The sequence below is a fragment of the Arachis ipaensis genome, chromosome B05 (genome assembly GCF_000816755.2).
Source record: "Arachis ipaensis cultivar K30076 chromosome B05, Araip1.1, whole genome shotgun sequence".
Taxonomy (NCBI): domain Eukaryota; kingdom Viridiplantae; phylum Streptophyta; class Magnoliopsida; order Fabales; family Fabaceae; genus Arachis; species Arachis ipaensis.
In genome coordinates, this window is record NC_029789.2 from 90,173,653 (window position 1) to 90,194,360 (window position 20,708).

General features: G+C 38.2%; 1 long non-coding RNA gene across 1 annotated transcript; it reads right to left on the minus strand.

The window, feature by feature from the left end:
- Positions 4,018-18,457, minus strand: LOC107643724. The gene is made up of 3 exons (XR_001621053.2): positions 17,968-18,457; positions 17,718-17,880; positions 4,018-4,273 (listed from the first exon to the last, which is right to left on the minus strand). It is a non-coding gene; the product is annotated as an uncharacterized LOC107643724 (long non-coding RNA).

Sequence of the window (20,708 nt, forward strand, 5' to 3'; positions counted from 1 at the left end):
CACTTAACAAAGCATGATCACTTCCTCTCGTCACCTCAAAACTTCATGACTCCTTATAACTTCGTACACTTACCAGACTCACTTTTTCCGCACAAAAATCGCGTCCCTAAGAACTAGCGTATCTATAACAATATATAATGACAATACATGGGTTTAGTGTCCAAAATTTTTTTTCCAGTATTACCCTTTCTAATCAACTTCTCCATTTAATGTTAGTTATCTCTGAAAAACTCCCATCACTCCACTTGGCCACTTGACGTAATTTTCACCTGTCACTTCTTACTCATTTTTCTCTTCTCATCTCATCTCTTATTAATATTATTGAATACATCGATAGATTTTAAAAATACATTAGACTCATGCTAATAATAGATTTGCTTTTAAATATTCAGATATTCATAATAATAATAAAATTGGTCCAAGTTTAAGTAATAGATAGAACGGTAATAATATTAGTGGGTATAAATTATTATTTTTTAAAAGTTTTAATTCATACTTAGTAAACTTTTAATTATTTCTAATATACTATGTTACATATATCTATAATACAGTATATTATGATTGTTAATTGTTCACTTAAAAAATTTACACTATTAATTTAATATTTGAATTTTTTTTATTATGGTACTATTTTAATGTACTCTAAATTTTTATTATGTATTTATTTTTATTTATTATTTTTTTTATTTTTGTCATAATAACTATTTTTTTATCTATACCAATATATAATGGGATAGAAAAGTTTGGTATCCAATTTCTTCTCCCTATTTTACCCCTATTTCTTTTTTATTTTTGTTACACACTAAATTCAATATAACAAACTGTTACCACGTCCTCAATTTTTTATTTTTTTATAAAAAAAGAATTTATCTCACGACAGAGTATTAAACTGATTCATTTTCAACCCACGACATATTTTAAAACTGATTTACTTCCAATAAAAAACTGCTCCCACTACGCACTCAATTTAAAAACTGAAACCCCAACCGAATTAAATACTTTTTCACTTTCAAGTTTGGTCTCGCAAACCTTTTTCTTCTCTGCATCTTGCTATCTTTCTGACAAATAGAAATGAAAACTTCACATCAATGTCGATCCACTTGAACAGAATATGCTAGGCGAATAAGACAACATGATCGAAGAACAAAGATAGAAACTTATCGGGAGATGATTCGACAAGGAAAATAAGTTTCTATATCAACTGACTCCAATTCCAACTCCAATGCCAAACGCAGGTAGAGGTACTCAATTAACTACAAACATAGGAGTAGCCCGATTGACTACAATTAGACAAATGAGCAGAGCTACCACCCATCATCAATTTGATACCGGTAATACGATAACTAATTTTCTTTGTTATGAATTCAATTAGTTTTTAATAATTATATTTTACTTTTGAAACATATAGGAATGGAAGCGCATGACAATGGAACAGGAACAAGTAACAGAAATCTATAACAATATATAATGTGGATACGGAGTTTTCGTATCCAAATTTACTTTCTAATGTTGTCCTTAATGATAGAGATTCTTCGTACATGCGTCACTTACTTTAGATAAAAGAACTTTCACCGTTAACAGCAACACGTGTTCTTCTATCTTATTTTCATTCTATATTTCACTAATAGTTCCATTTAATTAATTTTATCCGTTTTCAATTTTTCTTACTTCTCTTTCCAAGTCTGAATGTGCTTCTCTATATGTAACAATTATTTGGATGAATTTTTGTAATTTTCTGAACTAGATAATGACTATGCCAAATGTTGATTTTCGACGCCATGTATGAAAGGAGGAAAAAAATAATTAGGAGTGATAAATAATTTTTTATGGATCTTATCGTTTTATTTTTGGTATATTCTTTATGTGAGTACTTTATACCAAGTTTGATCTCATTATTCAATTTTTATTGCTTCTCCTCTCACCATTAGGTGCATTCTTCTATATTATTACTGTTGTCATCATTCTCCTTCCTTGAATATCGTGATTGTATCGTCTCCATCTTTTCCTCGCTTTCATTTACTACAATTGCAAATTTTATACCATTTTACTGCGTATATTAATTTCACGCATAACTTTCACCTTCATTTTCCTTTCTCTTCAGTTTACTTACCAAACTGTATTCATTCTTATATATTTTTAATCTGTCTTTCACATTCAAAGTTTTCTCTCATCAATTTAATTTAAAAAAATGATTATTTTTTTATCTGATATTTATTTTTTAATTTTTTTTGACATGTATATACCTATCAATAATAAACTGAAGAACTCTCATAAATTATTTTGTTAACTTATTCTTATATATTTTTAATTTGTCTTTCACATACAAAGTGATGAACAAAATGAGAGCTGCCATAATGGTATTATGGTAATTGATTGTGGTTGTGGTTAATAGAAGAAGAAAACAAGAAAAAAATAAAACAAGACAACATAATAGTGACAGTGAGACGATAATACTAATAGTTATCCATGTAAAAAGAATGATAAGAAAAAATGATAATGTATAATATGATGAGATGATATAATCAAAATAAAAATTAATAATTTTAAAATAATAATAAAATTAAAAATAATTAAAGATGTTTAATATAAGATTAAAAAAATATTTTTTTATCTATTCGAATTATACATAAACAAGATGGTATTTCGCAAGGTTTTGAAGGAATACATGAGATCGTCAACAAACAAGGATATATATAAGCAATGAAATGGAGCATAAAGGGAATTAATTCAAGGCTTAGGAAGAATTATGAACCGAACAGTTTCAATATGAATGTTATTAGGGAAAATAGTACAACAATTTTGAACAACTTCAATTTGAAATAGAGGAAATTAGTTTATCTTTTTCAAAAGAATATATATAAATCTAACATTTTTCAAAGTACTAAACTTAGTATAAATAATATGTTATATCGATTTAATTTTTAAATCAAAACAAATCATGCATGGTTTGTAAATTAAAGCTTGTTTGATGTTAAGGGCAAAATATTTTCTTTAAAAATCATGGAGGATACTTAAGTACATAATTAGGTAAGAATAGCTATAAAATTATAATAAAGTTGGAAGAAAATCCGCTTCTATTCAAAGAATAAATTCTAAAATGAAATTTTCTATAAATCAATAAAAGATAAGTGGTATATCACAATTAAACAAAATTAAACTATATAAAGAAGTTTCAGAGTTTATGTAAGAAAGTCTAGGCTGAATTAAAAACAATCCCATCAAAATTTAAGCAAGGGTTGTGGGTACAATCAAGTAAAAAAAGATTTAAATTGAAATTTTTCTCGAAGAGAATCTGAAACAAGTACTCAAGAAGGAAATTTCAAGAAATGGTATGTTACACTGAAATGAATCCAAGTTCAGGGCAAGGAGCATAGAGTTTGTAAGGTGAGGATAAATGTTTCAAAAGATTCAAGCAACAACCAGATACAGAGTCAAGCAAGGACATGCACGAATGATAATACAAGATTAGCAAGAAAGAGATCAGAAACTAGAAATTCCAATACAATTAGTAGAGAAAGAGATAACGCTAAGCATGAATAAAGAGCATACGTCGAAACGGAAATAATCTCTACAATTTAGTTTCTGACGTCCCCAAAATCTCGTGATTAGCATTAACCTATCACTTCTATTTCGTCTATGATAACCCATTAGTATTTCCATATACATAAATCATTAGTATTAAGTTGGCCAAACTTGATACCATGAGGTATGCAATGGTAAACTAATAGCGTTAATCATCAGACAGTCATGCATGTAAAACACAAACTCTTGTCATCAGAACAAGTCACAAAGCATGATAGACACACAGAGTATGCAATGAAGCATAGTCAGTCCACTCCCAAGGCTCCACAGGAAGGACTGCTCTGATACCATATTGTAACATCCCTTCCAGCAAAATACCTTGCTTAAGTCAGGGTATTTCTACTAGAAAGAACGTTACGTGACATTTTCTAATATTAACTACTTAGTTACTGAGCCTTTGTATCGATTTCGTGTTTCAGTTTTAAGAAAATACCGGAAAAATTTTTGTTTTTATTTATTAAAGACATGTATCAAGGATAAACATGGCAAGTAATAATAACAATCACATAAGTATTGTTAATAGTAATTCTTATACATAAGAAGTCATATAAACCCAAATACAACACCTACCCCTCTGTTAAAATAGAACCTCAAAGGACAAGAGCGAGGGGACTATATGAAAGCAATTAAAACCGTAAAGAAAACCTACTAATCGCTCGTAGCTTCAAATTGCGTCTTCAAACCTGTGTCACTGAAAGGGTGAAAAATTTGGGGGTGAGAACCAAACCACATGTTCTCAGTAGAGGTCGAGAATGCCGTAAAAGTATAGAATAAAGCATAAATAGTTAATTTCATTCAGAGACATCTAAAAGAAAATTAACCTTCTTTAAAAGCATTAGTTAATTATTCAAAATCCTAGAACCATATTTTCTTTATAAAACTCTTAAAAATTTACTAGACCATATCATAAAAGAAGTTACCTATGCGGTATAAATGATCATCCTGCTCCAAACATAGGTTCATTAAGTCTATGCTGAACCAGTCAGATACTTTATATAGAACTAGACCTCAAACGTACCAGTCACGGCCTCAGGCCCAAACAACTCAATCAACATCCAATCACCACAATCCAAACAATCAGTTACAAACACAGGTAATGAGGTTCAAACACAACCAAGAGCGATTACATCAAGTATAACAATTAGCAATTAAACAGAATTATTCACTTAGGCAAACCAATTACAATATACACACCCAAACAATGTCACATAGATGCATATGATGAATGTCTAGTCCTAGTGCAGGCCATGAGCTCATGTGTCGGTTAGCACTTGCCTTCCCGACATTTATCCGGTCACGAGTTCACGATTTCGCGGATACGATTTTCCGTTCAAATAAATGCGCATATAATTATAAGCAGCTCTATTGAGACAGCCTCTGCTTTCTACTCGCAGGAAACATATACTCTTGGGAACGGAAAATTACTCTTGGGTTGCCTCAGGGCAACAAACAAATAAACAAACATCTCTTGGGTTGCATTAAGCAACAAACAAATAATTAATATCTCTTTGTATTCCGAGGGTTACCTGAAACTGTAGGTCGATCTCGGACGAGACCTTCTGTGCTGGTCGAAACCGATGTGTCCAGCTGGTGAATGGTAACCGGAACTGGTATGTCCGACTTGTTTGGACTTGAACGTGCTGCTGATCCTCTGTCACCGAAGGGTGGGGGGTACCTGCAAGGGACTCCGATGCTTAAGTTAGCATGGGTATTAAACAGATGTTATGTAGAATCAGAGTATGAGTTATATACCTGGGTGCTCCAGTGTATTTATAGTAATGTGGGCTGACCTTTCGGGTAAGATAAGTTAGTTACTTTATCTTATCTTATCTTATTTTGAGTGAAGTCAGCTTATCTTCAAGGGAACTGCCTTTATCTCCATAGGCTTGAAGTGCCTTTGGATTTGGGTCATGTTCCTCCATTTGGGCCATTTACTGGGCTCTTTTGTTGACACGGCCAAGTTCTTTAAGAAGAAGTCAGTCCGCTCGACCTGAAGAGGTCGGTCGCTTTATCATTGATCATTCCAGGTCGAATAGCTCGACCCATGATATGAACAGTGCCCCTGCTTGAGCTCGGTCTTCTTTGTCGAGGTCGAGTCCTTGACTTCAGTCCTTCTTGAAGCCGAACTCAAGCATTTTTGTCGATTCCTTCGTAGTAGCTTTTGAATGTAGAACGTTTTTCCTCAAAAAGCGTGCGCTTTTGTATTAGCGCTTTGTTCTGGGGAACGTGCAAGGGTTTAATACCCTAATTAATTGGCATTTAATTGCCCCGTTTCCCTTAAACTTCTTTATTTTTGAATTTCATACTCAGGAAATGGTTTCCCTTCTTCGCTCTTTTCGTAACTTCTTTGCAATTTCTTCCTTTGTTCTCTTACTCTCCGCTTTTTGCCCATATTTTTGTTTTCCTTGCGTTGGGGCGTTGCTTGGTGTTTTTCTGGGTAGCTTTCATTTCTGCGTCTCTTCCTTCCCTTGAAGCTTCTTTCTTCTCCAGGTTAGTTTCACTCGCATTTTTCTTCTTCTTTTGTCGCTTTGGTTTTATGATGGAGTTTTGATTTTGCTTTTAAGGAAAGTTTGTATCTTTCTGTTTTTTGTCGCTCCTATTTGAAATGTGTGTTCCGGGAGTTTCTTTCCTCTTCTGCATGATCCTTTTTGCTTTTCCTGTTGCTTGATGCTTTTTGGGGCTTTTCATGTTTGTGAGTTGCGTCTTTGATGATTCGTGTTTGGTATGTTCGATGTTGATGGTTGTTCTCTGCTGATTTTTTGCTTTATTTCGAGAAAGTTTGCGCCTTTTGCTATTTTTCTGCCTTGGCCTTTTTTTGGAATTTCTGATAAACTGTAGGAGGGTGGACCTTTTGCGTTTTTGCTTCTTTTGTTTATCTTTCTGGATTTTCTTTTGCGTTTTTGCTTCCTTTGTTTATCTTTCTATATTTTATTTTGATGAGTGCCGGGATGTAGGCTATAGAAGTAACTTGAAAGTCCTTGTTTGTTTACTGCCTCCAAGGGATGCCCCAAGGGCTTTGGTTTGAGTCTTGGGATTTTCCTTTCCTGTTTGTTTGTCTGTCGAGTTGCTTTGCCCCTCATCCGAGATGTTTTGTTAGTAATCCACTCTTCTTTTCTTTTGTAGGATTTAGTTGACCTCATGTCTTCCCGAAATAACGTTGTAGAGATGCCTTCCCAGGTTCCCACGGGTATGGCCGACTGGGTGGACTCTATGGTTCTCATGTGTGTCTCGTTGGTTGATTCTGATTTTTGTGCTCAGCTTAGGCAGTTTCATAGTGTCTGTAGTAATTCTGGAGATGAGAAGAACTATGAACTTGTCCCCCCCTCTTCTGACGAGAGAGTCTGCTTTTCAACTCGGGTTGTTGATGGTCGCCCTTTCTATTATGCTTATGATTTTTTCTTTGGTCAGCTGGGTATCACCCTTCCTTTTACCAAATTTGAAGCCGACCTGTTATGGTCTTGTAATGTTGCCCCTTCTCAACTTCACCCCAATTCCTGGGGTTTTATTAAAATTTTCCAATTACTGTGCGATGGTTTTGGTATTCCTGCTTCCCAATCTCTCTTTTTCTATCTGTTTGTCGTGACTAAGCCCGGTGTGGTAAAAAAGAAGTCAGCTTGGGTCTCCTTTCGTTCTACCCAAGGAAAGAAGGTTTTTTCCATGTTTGACGAGTCGTTCCGTGATTTTAAAAACTACTTTTTCAAGGTCCGAGCTGTTAAGGAGCTCGGCCCTTTTTTCTGGATGAGAATGACCAACCTGCTTTTCCCTTGGAATGGCAAAAAGACGTGAGGGTCTCCTGGTATTCATGGGAAATGTTGGATAAGGCTGAGTAAGCCTTTGTGACTATCTTGGAAGAACGCTGGGGTCAACCTCCCCATCTTGACACAAAGAAATTTCTAACCAATCCTTCTCTTCTTCAAACTGAACTGGGTATCTTGTGTTTCTTTTATTATCTCATTTATGTTGCTTGTAGCTGTCTTTTCCGACTTATCCGACTTGTAGCTGAATTTTCTGTTTTGCTTGCAGAGGCAATGACGAATAATGAAGCTATGAAAGCTTTTAAGAGGGCACAGAGGGCGACTGCTGACAGAAATGTTGCTGCCAGGGAAGCTGGGGAGGGATCCTCCCAGGTGCGCGAGAAGCCATCAGTGCAGAGTTCCGCCGGGGTGAAGAAACTAATCCCTACACCCCGAGTTCGTTTGGTAGATCCTCACGTCGCCTCTGCTGCTCCTTCTGTTGCTCCTCCCAATAAAAAACAAAAGACTGTTGAGCCCTTCGACCTCGATGCTCCTGATTTTAATGCTATTAAATTCGTGGATCAACAAATTGGTCCCTACGGCGCTCTCTCCATGGACGATGTGTCCATCCTTCATCACTTGGAATTCATGGCCCGAAATCATGTGAAGATGGCGTATATGTCGGCTGCCATATATCGGACTGCTCAGAATCTCACTCTCCATGCCACTAAAGCGTTTATGGAGGAGGCGAAACAAGAGTTTAATCGGATGAAGGAGTTAAAGAAGGAGCTTGAGACGAAGGTGGCCAAGCTGGAAAAGGACTTGAAGAATGAGGAGGCGAGTTCTCAGTCACTGGCAGCTTCGTTGAGGTTGGCTGAGGACGCAGTCTTGATGCACAAGGATAGTTACGTTACCTCTTATCGAGAGGTGATGCGCCTAAGGGGGGAGCTCGACCATGCACGGGAAGATTATTCTGAGCTTCAAGGTCATCTCGTTGGCAGCGTGACTGCTGCTTACGAGAACTTGAAGGAGCAAGTTCGGGCCATTGCTCCCGAGGCCGATCTCACCCTTTTTAGCCTGGATAATATTGTCAGAGATGGCAAGATTGTCCCTGATGATGAGGGTGATGATGATGAGGTTGTTCCTCCCCTGTGTCTTCTGCTAAAGTGCCGACTTCTTCTATTCCTCCGGTTGCACCTGATTCGGATTGCCAGATTCTGAACCGGGAGGATGGAACCGTAGACACCGTACCGATTCAAACTCGTCCTCCTTCTCCTTGTCTTGATGCTGCCAAGAAGGCTCTTGATGCTTGCTGATCTCTTTCCTAGGAATTTGTGTAGTTGGCCCGGCTTGTGGGCTTTTTAAAACTTTCTTATTTATTTATTGACGCTTTCCTAGTTGCTTTTCTAGCAACTTTTATTTTGACAAACAAAAAAGGTAGCTCGCCATCCTTAGATTTTGCTGGCCTTCGAGGCTTTTGCAACTTTGTAGATTTTACATAATGCCTTTTGATTTGCCATTTTTCTGTTTTCTGCTGGTGTGTGATATCTTGTGGCTCGACCTCCTTGGGTTATTTCGTTGTTTGCAGCTTGAATCCTTTGAGGTTACGATTTGTGAGGTCCAACTTGTTTTTCGGCTTTCCGTATTTGTGACTAGTTCCTTTGCGTTGGTCCCTTTTTAAGTTATTATTGTAATCCTCTCTTTCAGAGATTACTTTTTTATAACTTGTCTGTGGGAGATTGACTTCGTCAGGTCGATCTCTTTTTAGTTATTTTTGTAATCCTCTTTTTTGGACCTTTGTCAGGTCTCTTTCAGGGATTACTTTGATAACTTATCAGTAGTAGGAGTCCGACTTGGTTATGTCGGTCTCCCTTAAGTTATTTTTTGTAGTCCTCTTTCTTGGATCTTTGTCAGATCTCTTTCAGGGACTACTTTGATAACTTTTTGGTAGTAGGAGTCCGTCTTGGTTATGTCGGTCTCCCTTAAGTTATTTTTTGTAATCCTCTTTCCTGGATCTTTGTCAGATATCTTTCAGGGACTACTTTGATAACATTTTGGTAGTAGGAGTCTGACTTGGTTATGTCGGTCTCCCTTAAGTTATTTTTTTGTAGTCCTCTTTCTTGGATCTTTGTCAGATCTCTTTCAGGGACTACTTTGATAACATTTTGGTAGTAGGAGTCCGACTTGGTTATGTCGGTCTCCCTTAAGTTATTTTTTTTTGTAGTCCTCTTTCTTGGATCTTTGTCAGATCTCTTTCAGGGAATACTTTGATAAATTTTTGGTAGTAGGAGTCCGACTTGGTTATGTCGGTCTCCCTTAAGTTATTTTTTGTAGTCCTCTTTCTTGGATCTTTGTCAGATCTCTTTCAGGGACTACTTTAATAACTTTTTGTTTTGGGCTGACTTTGTTATGTCGGGCCCTTCTAAGTTAAAGTAATCCTCTTTAATAGGGTTGGCCAAACCTCTTTCCAGGGTTTACTTATAACTTGGTTTGACTTGGTTCGACTTCTTAATGTTCGACCAGTCTTTAAGTTATTATTTTAGCGAATAGATACATATGGGATTGTCTGAGTCTCAACTTGGTGCCTCATTTGAAAACCTTTTCAGGAAAAAGAGTGCATCCAATGATGAGATCTTTTATCTTTTCTTAACTGTAGTACCTTCTTAGGTTGCAAGCGTGCCACGACCTGAGAAGCTCTCGTCCATCGAGTTCAGACAGTCTGTAGTAGCCCTTTCCAAGTACTTCTATAACTCGGTAGGGTCCTTTCCAGTTTGCTGCCAGCTTTCTTTCTCCTGGTCGAGTTGTTCCGATATCATTTCGGATTAGGATGAGATCATTCTCTACAAAACTTCTCGGCACTACCTTTTGATTATATCTGGAAGCCATTCGGCGCTTTAGAGCTTCTTCCCTGATCCGAGCTCTTTCCTGGAGTTCGGGTAACAAGTCGAGCTCTTCTCTCTGAAGTTGGGAGTTTGCTCCCTCATTGTAGTGAACTACTCTGGGCGACCCTTCCTCGATTTCTACTGGAATCATTGCCTCTATTCCGTATGCTAATCGGAAGGGGGATTCCTTCGTGGTGGAATGTGGCGTTGTTCGATATGCCCATAGGACCTGTGGAAGCTCTTCTGCCCAGGCTCCCTTTGCATCTTGTAATCTCCGTTTTAATCCGGCCAGTATGACTTTGTTAGCAGCTTCGGCCTGTCCGTTGGCTTGTGGATGTTCAACGGAGGTGTACTATTGCTTTATATTCAAGTCGGCTACTAGTTTTCTGAAGCCTGCATCTGTGAATTGGGTGTCATTGTCTGTGGTTATCGAATATGGAACCCCGAACCTCGTGACAATGTTTCTATATAAGAATTTCCGGCTTCTTTGAGTGGTGGCATTGGCCAGGGGCTCTGCCTCGATCCACTTTGTAAAGTAATCTACCCCTACTATGAGGAATTTAACTTGTCCTGATCCCTGTGGGAAGGGGCCGAGAAGATCGAGTCCCCATTTTGCAAACGGCCAAGGCGAGGTCACGCTGATGAGCTCTTCTGGCGGGGCGATGTGAAAGTTGGCATGTTTCTGACATGGTGGGCATGTCTTTACAAATTCTGTGGCTTCTTTCTGTAGAGTTTGCCAATAAAATCCCGCCCGGAGCACTTTTTTGGCGAGAGCTCGTGCTCCGAGATGATTGCCACAGATACCGCCGTGTATTTCTTCTAGCACTTCTCTTGTGTTGGAGGTTGGCATGCATTTTAGTAAAGGTGTTGAGATTCCTCTTTTGTACAGGATGTTGTTTATGATAGTGTATTACTGTGCCTCCCTTTTTAACCTTTTTGCCTCCTTTTCTTCTATGGGGAGCGTTCCTGTTTTGAGGTAGTTGGTTATAGGGGTCATCCATCCTTGGTCCTGACTTATTATAGTCAGGACTTTTTCCTCTTCCGAGATTGACGGGTTCTGCAACATTTCCTGGATGAGGCTTCTGTTGTTACCCCCTGGTTTGGTGCTGGCTAGTTTTGAGAGTGCATCAGCTCGGGCATTTTGTTCGCGGGGTATGTGGCAGATCTTATACTCCCCGATTTGTCCTAGTTGTTCCTTGGTTTTATCCATATACTTTTTCATGGTGGGATCTTTGGCTTGGTAGCTCCCTGTTATTTGTGATGTAACCACTTGTGAATCGCTGTAAATGTTGAGTTTTTGAGCTTCGACCTCTTTAGCCAGCTTCAAGCCAGCTAATAATGCTTCATATTCCGCCTGGTTGTTTGAGGCCGGGAACCCGAACTTGAGGGAGAGCTCAATTTGGGTTCCTTGGTTGCTTTCTATTATCATGCCTGCGCCACTTCCAGTTTTATTTGAAGAACCATCCACGTAAAGGTTCCATTCTGTGGGGGTTTCTAGGGCATCTGTGAATTCTGCGATAAAGTCGGCCAGATATTGTGATTTGATTGCCATCCGAGCTTCATATTGGAGATCAAACTCTGACAACTCGACTGCCCATTGTAAGATTCTGCCTGCTAGATCTGTTTTCTGCAATATTCCTTTTATGGGTTGGTTAGTTCGAACCTTGATGGTGTGAGCCTGGAAGTACGGGCAGAGTCGTCGAGATGTTAGGATAAGAGTATAGGCGAATTTTTCTATTTTCTGGTAGTTCAGCTCGGATCCCTGTAGTGCCTTGCTAATGAAGTAGACAGGTTGTTGTCCATTTTCGTCTTCTCTGACTAGTGCTGATGCTACTGCCTTGCTTCCCACTGCGAGGTATAATATGAGTGGTTCTCCAACTCGCGGTCGGGATAGGATAGGTGGCTGTCCTAAGAACTTCTTGAGGTCTTGGAAGGCTTGCTCGCACTCTATTGTCCATTCGAATTGTTTTCCCTTTCTTAAAGTATCATAGAAGGGAAGAGATCTTATCGTGGCTCCTGCTAAGAATCGGGATAGGACGGCCAGTCTCCCGTTGAGTTGCTGTACTTCTTTAACACAGGTTGGGCTCTTCATGTTGAGTATGGCCTGACATTTGTCTGGATTTGTTTTAATTCCTCTTTGAGTGAGCATGAAGCCTAAGAATTTGCCTGCTTCTACTGCAAAGGTGCATTTCGCGGGATTGAGTCGCATGTCATGCTTCCTTATGGTGTCGAATACTTGAGCCAGGTCGGACAATAGTGTCTCTTCGCTTTGTGTTTTTATTAGCATGTCGTCTACATAGACCTCCATGATCTTTCCGATGTGATCCGAAAAAACTCTATTCATTAGTCTTTGATAAGTAGCTCCTGCGTTCTTGAGACCGAAGGGCATCACGATGTAACAGTAGTTCGCCTTTGGTGTTAAAAACGAGGTCTTTTCTTGATCTGGTGGATACATGGGAATTTGGTTGTATCCTGAATATGCATCCATAAACGAGAGATATTTATATCCAGAGGAAGCATCTACCAGGGCGTCGATACTTGGGAGTGGGTATGGATCTTTTGGACAAGCTTTGTTGAGATTGATGTAATCGGTGCACATTCGCCACTTCCCATTCGATTTTTTCACCAAGACGACGTTGGCTAGCCATAGCGGGTATTTAACTTCTCTTATAAATCTGGCTTCCAGCAGTGCCTGTACTTGCTCTTCCACAGCCTGGGATCGCTCTGGCCCAAGCTTTCTTCGTCTTTGCTGTACCGGTCGAGATCCTGGGTAGACCGCCAACTTGTGGCACATTAGCTTAGGGTCTATGCCTGGCATGTCTGCGGCTTTCCATGCAAAAAGGTCAACATTATCTCGTAAGAATTGTATTAGCAATTCTTTTAAATCTCCTTTGAGGATTGTGCCGATATTAGTTGTTTTTTCGGAGGTGTCCCCAATCTGAATTTTTTCTATCTCGCCCTCTGGTTGGCGGCGAATATCTTCTCGTTGTTGAACTCCACCCAACTCGATTGTGTGGAACTTTTCTCCTTTGCCTCTGAGGTTTAGGCTTTCGTTATAACAGCGACGTGCCATCTTTTGGTCAGCTTTTATCGTGGCTATCCCTTTTGGAGTTGGAAACTTCATACATAGGTGTGGGGTCGAGACTATTGCGCTGAGTTGGTTGAGTGTTGTCCGACCTATGAGAGCATTGTAAGCTGAACTTACATCGACTACGATGTAGTCTATTTTGAGGGTCCTGGATTGGTCTCCTTTTCCGAAGGTTGTATGTAGTGATATATATCCTAGTGGTCGAACCGGGGTATCTCCTAACCTGAACAGGCTGTTTGGATATGCCTTTAGTTCTTTTTCTTCTAAGCCGAGTTTATCAAAGGCTGTCTTGAATAAGATGTCGGCAGAACTCCCTTGGTCTATTAAGGTGCGGTGTAGGTTGGCGTTTGCCAATATGATGGTGATGACCATGGGATCGTCGTGTCCTGTGATGATGCCGGACGCGTCCTCCTCAGTGAATGTTATCGCTGGGATGTTGAGTGCTTCCTCCTCTCCTTCGACATGATATACTTCTTTGAGATACCTTTTGCGGGAAGATTTGGAGATCCCTCCTGCTGTGAATCCGCCATGTATCATGTGGACATGTCTTTCTGGTGTCCGAGGTGATCGTTCTGTTCGTTCGGTATCTTCATCCCTTCGTCTTTTTCTTTGATCATCATCTCGGGTGGCCAGGAATCGATCTAATTTTCCTTCCCTCACCAATTTTTCTATGATATTTTTTAAGTCAAAACATTCGTTGGTGGTGTGTCCTCTGACCCGATGATATTCACAATATTCTTTCCGATTTCCTCCTCCCCTTTTTCCTTTGAGGGGCCGTGCTGGGGGAATTTTTTCTGTATGACAGACCTCTTTGTATATTTCGACTAGGGATGCTCTGAGGGGAGTATAATTATGGTATTTTTTAATTTTCTCCCCTTGTCGGTCTTCTTTTCTTTTAGATTCCTTGTCTCTGTCACGGTAGGAGGCCCCCGATTTTGAGGTCTCTCCTAACCGAACGTTTTCTTCCATGTTGATGTATTTTTCTGCCCGTTCCTGCACTTCGTCTAAGGAAGTCGGGTACTTTTTTGATATAGACTGGCTGAAAGGTCCCTCTCGTAGGCCGTTGATAAGTCCCATGATGGCGGCCTCTGTGGGTAAGCTTTGTATGTCTATGCATGTTTTGTTGAATCTTTCCATGTAGTTGCGGAGGCTCTCCCGATCTCCTTGCTTGATCCCTAGTAGACTGGGGGCGTGTTTAGCTTTATCTTTCTGGATGGAGAATCTGGCAAGGAACTTTCCGGCTAGGTCGTCGAAGTTTGAGATGGACTTGGGAGGTAAGATGTCGAACCATCTGATCACCGTCTTCGTGAGGGTTGTCGGAAAGGCTTTGCAGCGAACGGCATCTGAGGCATCGGTAAGGTACATTCTGCTTCTGAAATTGCTGAGATGATGGTTGGGATCGGTGGTGCCGTCGTACAAAATCATATCCGGGAGTTTGAAGTCTTTTAGAATTTTGGTTTTCATGATTTCCCTGGTGAACGGATCCTGTTCTTTGCGTGAGCTTTCCTCAGGAGTGACCTGAGGGGCTTTTAATTTGAGATCGGCTTCTAATTGCTGTAACTTGTCTTCCAATTCTCGACGTCGCCGTACTTCTTTTTGTAGATCTTTTCCGATTTTTCGTTGTCGTTGGGTTTCTTCTTCAAGTTGTTTCAAGCGATCTTGAAGGGCTTCTATTGCTCCCGGTTTAGCTGAATTTTTGTCTCCATTGGATTCCAGAGTGTCTTTTGGTGGGGTGTCCGCATTTTTGTGTGGTGTTCTATTTTCTAGATCTGAGTCGTGGTCGTTGTCATGGTTGTCCGCCATGGTGATGGGATGACTTCCAGGGTCCCCCGCAATGGCGTCAATGTTCTGAGGGTTACCTGAAACTGTAGGTCGATCTCGGACGAGATCTTCTGTGCTGGTCGGAACCGATGTGTCCGGCTGGTGAATGGTAACCGAAACTGGTACGTCCGACTTGTTTGGACTTGAACGTGCTGCTGATCCTCTGTCACCGAAGGGTGGGGGGTACCTGCAAGGGACTCCGATGCTTAAGTTAGCATGGGTATTAAACAGGTGTTATGTAGAATCAGAGTATGAGTTATACCTGGGTGCTCTAGTGTATTTATAGTAATGTGGGCTGACCTTTCGGGTAAGATAAGTTAGTTACTTTATCTTATCTTATCTTATTTTGAGTGAAGTCAGCTTATCTTCAAGGGAACCGCCTTTATCTCCATAGGCTTGGAGTGCCTTTGGATTTGGGTCGTGTTCCTCCATTTGGCCCTTTACTGGGCTCTTTTGTTGACACGGCCGAGTTCTTTAAGAAGAAGTCGGTCCGCTCGACCTGAAGAGCTCGGTCGCTTTATCATTGATCATTCCAGGTCGAATAGCTCGACCCAGGGTATGAACACTTGGGTTGCATTAAGCAACAAATATATATATAATATCTCTTGGGTTGCATTAAGCAACAAATATATATATAACATCTCTTGGGTCGCCGCAAGCAACAAACAAACATCTCTTGGGTTGCCGCAAGCAACAAACAAATAAACAAATATCTCTTGGGTTGCCTCAAGCAACAGATAATCATACAATAAGTACTTTACTCTTTCCTTTTTCTTTCTTAATTGCAACTACGCAAGAGGGACAAGACCCACGCCCTTGCCAAAAATCTCGTATACAAAATAATATTTTCTTAAAAGAATCATTGAAGTTATTATCATTAAATAAGCCTTAAATATTGATTTTGATTAAGTCCTTGTACTTTTATAAAAATTTGGACATAATCTCCTTTAAAAATAGGACTTAGCCACCCTTACGGGTTCCTTCTTTCTCAACATTTCATCAGCCTCTTTCAGCAGTTGCCACAGCAATATATATTCTCAAAAACATTTGATAATAGTATAGAAAAGCTATTTCTTAAATTCCATATCCAAAATAATTGCCAACACAACTTGGCAGCCTGATTTCCATTTTGTTTTTTAAAATATTAAATGAATTCAGAATCACGTAAACTTTATATCCATGCGACCGTCTCGGATTAAGCTTTCTATTAAACTAAAAATCATAATTTTTTGCTGACTCTAGCTTCGGGAATATAAGCAAAATCGTGACTGCTCTGCAGTGTTTTAAAACCAGAAGACAGCAGCAGCATACAACATTCGAAATTTCATATAAAATCCAAATTAAATCCAACTACCTTCAAAATTAATATGGTTAAACATAACTTATCCAAATTTCTTTCTCAATTCGTTCCAGGGTCATACCATTTTTAATGAAGGAGTTACGTAGCTAGGAAGTTAGATAATTCTCTGCAGAATTCTGTTTTACAAATCATTGAACACAACCTCTTCCTAGTCCCATAACTCACTTATTAAAACATGGAAAACCCTGAAATTTAAATCACATATGCTAAACATACTTAATTTTCACCTCCAATTGGTTGCATCGCAATATCTATCTAGGATCAAAAGTTATAAACTCCCAAGTTTACTAATTTAAGAAAACAGAATCTGGCTTTTTCTGCATAATGCTTCATCCTTCAAAAATTCATATCTTTAAAACTACAAGTCCAATTGTTCTGAAATTTTACGGAATTAAAATAATAGAAATAAAATTTTATTTAAAATTGGTTCCATTTCAAAATTCAAGCTGCAGAATTTCCAATAGAGGAATCAAGTTGCTGCTGTGTTAAACGTTCTGCAGAAAACCAGATTTGACATCCCCAATTAAAAAATTCACCATAAATCATAAACTTAATGAAAAAGTCTCAAACTTACCAGTTTAGTTCCTTATATCCCCAAGTTTAACCCAGGCTTGGTCTCATGCAATTCCAATCATCACTTAAGTAGTTATAGCTTTTCAAAGTTTCTGACTTCGTTTAAAATTATTCAGAAAATCAGATTTCAGAGTTCAACTTTGAAAAATCATAACTAATTCTCTAGTTGATACGAAACCTTAAAAATTGAATTTTCACAATTACACTTAATATAATTTACTTAACATTTAAATTCTTATAATTTCAGTCACTATAGAGTTACTAAATCACTTTCAAAGCTGCCGTTTTATTTCAAGAGAACCTGATTTTCAGCAAACCATTTAGTATTCAAAATCCAACCCTTCAATACCCCTCAAAAACAATTCCAAATCAACCACCAACCAAGTTCATTAACATTACAATATAACAAATAACAGCTCAACGGCAACAAATCCAACATAACCCATTAAAATTCAGAAATTCTCAACAATTAGTCATCAAACAATTCCCAATCCACATAATCAATCAATATCACTAATCAACAATTTCAAATCACAATCTCAACCATTCCAATCACAATTTCAACCACAATTCAATATTCACATAATCAATCAATTACTCACAGCTATTAAATCTATGTGCAGTTATTCAATAAACGTTGTAGGCATTCTTAAATTGAAATCATTTAAACCCCCTACCTCGATTAGCTAAACCGGAAGGAATTAACCACGATAAACCTGCTCTTTTTGAATTCATAGCAGCAGCAACAATTCCAACATAATTGGGATGCGGCAGTAGCATCAACCATGATCACACTCGCAACAACAACAATTTTGATAGCTCCAGCAGAACACAGCAACACTAAAACAAAAGTATCGGCTACCGTAATTAAAATAAGAATATAGCAGAGAAACAAAATATTAAATAGAACAAGAGTGGAAATATTACAGGGTTATGAATGGAGGTTCAGAGTCAAAATGAAGAAGATGGCACAACAGTTTGTCTTCTCTAGCGATGAGCTCCAATTGTGGCGATTCCAACGAATATAGTATAATTAGGAATATTAGAGGCCGAGACAGGATCATTTCAAAGTGACAAGGGTTCAGAAATGGTAACTCTAATAGCTAGGACAGAATTGACTCACCCGCAACGATAGCGGCGACCAGGAATTCCAAAGACAAACCCTAGTAGCAACGGCAGCGGCGCTGCCTCCTCCTAGTCGTCGTGTTCTCCTTCTTCCTGTACGCGTTCTACTTCACTCATCACCTCGCTTCATGCAGTGGCGTTCTCCTCCTGTAGTGACTTGAACAGCGGCGGGGATCCCAAACAGAGACAGCGACGTCATCTCCCCTTCTCTCCACGCACAGCAGCTCTGATCGATGATGGTAGCAGCGACGAATGCAGGAGGATGACGAAGTCGAAGCCTTCTTGATCATCCCAGCGTCTTCCTCCTATTCCCTTACTCCCCGACTCCCGACTTCTCCGTCTTCCCCTCTCGATCTCTCTTCTTCCCCCTTCGAGCTCCCCTTTCTCTCTTCACTGTTTCTTTTCTTTTCTCTAAACGTATGTAGTGTGCGTTTTGTGAAATTAGGGTATCAATTAGGAAATTTGTGATCTTAAATTAAATTAGATTTCGATTTTATAAATTAGGGAAAAATATATACAAGTAATATAACAATTTTACAAAATATTTATGATAAGATAACAATTTAGAATTCAAATATAATGCTATAAAGATTACTTTTAAAACGCATAAGATTTTATCTATCAATCTATTAACGAGCTCAAATAATTATTTCTAATTTAAATCATAAAGTAAATATAATAATCACATTTTTATAAAATATGGTTTAAAATCCGAAAATATCAATTATTTAGATTATACGATATAATTTTTCATTACTTTCCTATTACCAAAACTTTAATTCCAAACTAATTATAGTAAAGATTGTACATAAACCTTAATTAACTTAAACCCAAAGTATTTATAAAAATCAATTTAATCATTTTCCAGTAAATTAATCTCTAAGAGCTCAAAGTAATAAAATAAATCATAATTTATTCATAATAGAAATTTCTTAAATTTAATTATATAACGCTTCCAGTATTGAATTCTAATTTGAAATTAGATAAAATAACCAATTATAAAAATTTACACAAAAATATTAATTAACTTAACTCCGAATATTAATAAAACTAATTTAATTACTCTCAATTGATTAATTTATAAAATAAGATATCAAATCAATAAAATAAATCGTAACCATTCAAAATAAAAGTTACTTAAATTAAATTATATAATTCTTTCTTATTTTTCAATTACTAAAATTATACAAAATATTCTGTTATAATAAGGTTACTTAAAAATATTAATTGATTCAAAATAAAACTATCTCCGAATCTATTTAATTATTCCTAACAAAATAATTTCTAAAATTACAAAATTTAAACTTAACAAGATAAAATCACAATTTATTTATATTTAGATTTTCAAAAATGCGGGATGTTACAGAAAATAAAATTTTTTTTTTTAAAAAATTTGACAAGGCTATCGCCACACTTTAAAAGCGTGGCTGTATCTCCCGCTATCGCCACGCTTTAAAATCGTGGCCGTATCTCCCGCTATCGCCACGCTTTAAAAGCGTGGCCGTATCTTCCGCTATCGCCACGCTTTAAAAGGGTGGCCGTATCTCCTGCTATCGCCAGGCTTTAAAAGCGTGGCCGTATTTCCCTATGGCCAAGCTTTAAAAGCGTGGCCGTATCTCCCTATGGCCACGCTTTAAAAGCGTGGCTGTATCTCTCGCATATCGCCACGTTTTTTAAGCGGAGCAATCTGCAAAAACGTGGCAAAAAATAAAGCGTGGCTGTAGGTCACCAAAAGCGTGGCGATAGAGCAACCGCCACCCTTTGATAGGCCACCCTTTCAAAAGCGTGGCGGTAGTTTAAAAAGCGTGGCGAAAAGCTATCGCCACGCTTTTTTTAGCTTTTCGCCATGCTTTAAAAGCGTGGCAATAGAGCTGCTTTCTTGTAGTGAAGAGGAATTGACAATTGTAGATGAATAACAAAACAGAAAAGAAATTAAGATCTCAATTGCTTTCTTAACAAAACAGGAAGAAGAAATTGCAGAGAAAGTAAAAACAGAAAGAAGACTAAGATCAGATCTCCAATTCTTAAAGCTAGAAATAGGAAAAATAAAAGAACACTCCAAGGTGAAGAGATTCAGAAGAATTCTTCAATCAGAGTTCCAAAACCAAAAGCAGAATACCAAAAATTGCAGCAGAAGAAAGAAAACAAAAACAAAAGGAAAAACTCAATCTGATCTCAATTCTAAAATTCTCTAATGAAAATTAAAAGAGAGGCCCCTGTGAAATCAAATTTTATCCTATTTATACAGTTTCCAATTTATTCTTCAAGTAATTGGAGTGGGCATTGTGGCCTTGTATGAAGTGGATCAGAGTGGAATTTGGTTGCTGCTTCCAAGGGAACGTTGTGTTCTCAAAGTGAGCGCAGCGTTCATTCATCCACACGTGCACGTCTTTGACGCATGCGCGTCCTTTTGCGCTTTTCGCTCACTGACGCGTGCGCGTCATGTACGCGTACTGATAAACCACTATTTTATGGTTTATCTTGTGTTTAATTGAGTGGTTTCATCAAGCCTTTACCCACTTATTTATATGATTTGCATGATT